The sequence below is a fragment of the Silene latifolia genome, chromosome X, assembly GCF_048544455.1.
Source record: "Silene latifolia isolate original U9 population chromosome X, ASM4854445v1, whole genome shotgun sequence".
NCBI classification, from domain to species: Eukaryota; Viridiplantae; Streptophyta; class Magnoliopsida; order Caryophyllales; family Caryophyllaceae; genus Silene; species Silene latifolia.
The window spans coordinates 248,335,653-248,337,538 of NC_133537.1; the positions used below are offsets into that span (position 1 = coordinate 248,335,653).

At 42.2% G+C, this 1,886-nt stretch overlaps 1 non-coding gene across 1 annotated transcript; it reads left to right on the forward strand.

Annotated features, from left to right (window-relative positions):
* The first annotated feature begins 1,365 nt into the window (after window positions 1-1,365).
* Window positions 1,366-1,472, forward strand: LOC141625473 (small nucleolar RNA R71). The gene has a single exon (XR_012535252.1). It is a non-coding gene; the product is annotated as a small nucleolar RNA R71 (small nucleolar RNA).
* Window positions 1,473-1,886: the final 414 nt, after the last annotated feature.

Sequence of the window (1,886 nt, forward strand, 5' to 3'; positions counted from 1 at the left end):
GAATGTCATCGTCTCAACTTCATCAAAAGACCGCTTCTTTGATAGGATCTCTTTCAAAAACATAGCATATGCCGGCACTTGAGTGACCAACTCAGTAAATGGTACACTCACTTGAAGATTCTTCACTACCTCCATGAACCTCCCAAACTGTTGTTCAAGCTTAGATTTCTGCAATCTTTGTGGAAAAGGTAGTTGAATTTTAATTGGCTCGACTTCTTTTGCTTTAGAAGTAGCTTTGGAAACATTATTGTTAGTTACAGGGGATCCTCGATCGAGTCCAGTGGTCACTCGATCAAGGATCCTATTTTCTTCCAATGTCGTAGCTGAAACACGTGAAAATTCGTCAACTGGGAGGGTGCCTCGATCGAGCCCGTGATGTACTCGACCAAGCACGGTGGTTCCTCGATCAATCATGTGCTTACTCGATCGAGGAACCAAGCTGTTCCTCTTGTTTTTGTCTTTTTTCTTATCCCACGTTTGATATTTGGAAATCTCTTTCTCATCATCACTCAACTCGAGATTACCAATCCCCTAGGATGCTTATATGGAACCTCGTTTTCATTAATGGGCACATCCGTACCGCTCCTCAAAGAAATAACATTAACTTGTTCATGTGCTTATTTACTTTCAGGAGGAAGATTGCGGCAAAGTTTTGAAGGATTCTGAGCCGCCATTTGAGCAACTTGAGTCTCCAACATCTTATTGTGAGCCATTAGTTCGGAAACCTGAGCCGTTTGCTTTTGTTGAATCATCAAACTTTGTTGCAATAGAGCCTTCATCTCTGCCATCTCATTACTTAGAGCTTGAGGAGGAGGTTGCATCTGTTGAAAACCTGCTTGATTTTGCCGAACAAAGTTCCCTTGTGATTGATTACCATGATTTTGAGGAATAATATAAGCATTCTGCAGCGGGGCTTGAACCAAAACATTCAGACTCTTTTCAAGGAAGAAGTTAGAATATGGAGTACCTTGCTTGAAAGACTGAAACGCATGAACTTGTTCAACGGTACTCATACACTTGGCCTCAGTGTGGCCATCTATCCCACATATGTCACATGACACCTCTAGTTGAACCATATGAACCGCTTCTTGCTTATTACCCAAAGACTGAGATGTCTTTAATTCAGCTATTTGAGCCGTTAAGGCCTTACAACTGTGCCGCAATAACATTGTCTGAACCACTTCCTCTCTTAGTTCCTCTGGGGTTACCATACTCAGTAGTGTGAGTAGCTATCTGATCAATCAACTTCCAAGCACTGCCGTCATTAGTATTATCTTGGAATCTTCCATTGGCAGCGAAATCATGCAAAGCTCTATGATCGTCATACAACCCATTGTAAACCGGTTGCAAAGGAACAAGCTCTGGGAGCCATGATGAGGGACGGATCGAACTAGCGTTTTGAAACGAACCCAAGCTTCATTAAAATCTTCAGTAGGACCTTGCTTAAAACTCGTAATCTAGCTTCTAAGAGCATTAGTCTTCTGCGATGGAAAATACCTCTTGTAGAATGCAAGAGCTAGTGAAGTCCAGTTAGTGATTGCGTCGGTCTCCATATACAAGTCACGTAGCCATTCAGCTGCATCATCTCTCAGAGATAAAGGAAAAAGAGTCTGTTTAACTTGATCTTAAGTCACCCCAGCTGTCAAAGGAATAGAACAACAATACGTGACAAATTTCTCCATGTGCTTGGCGGGGTCCTCTCCAGCCTTTTCTCCAAATAGATTTCTCTCTAATAGGCTTATATAAGAAGGCTTGATCTCAAAGGTCCCTTTATCAGTGGTAGGGAGCTTTAAGCCTTTAGGAATAGAATCAATGGTGGGTTCGGAATGACTAGCCAAGGTTGGCATCTTCAATGTTGTAGCAGTAAGGGGTGCAGAAACTAGTAT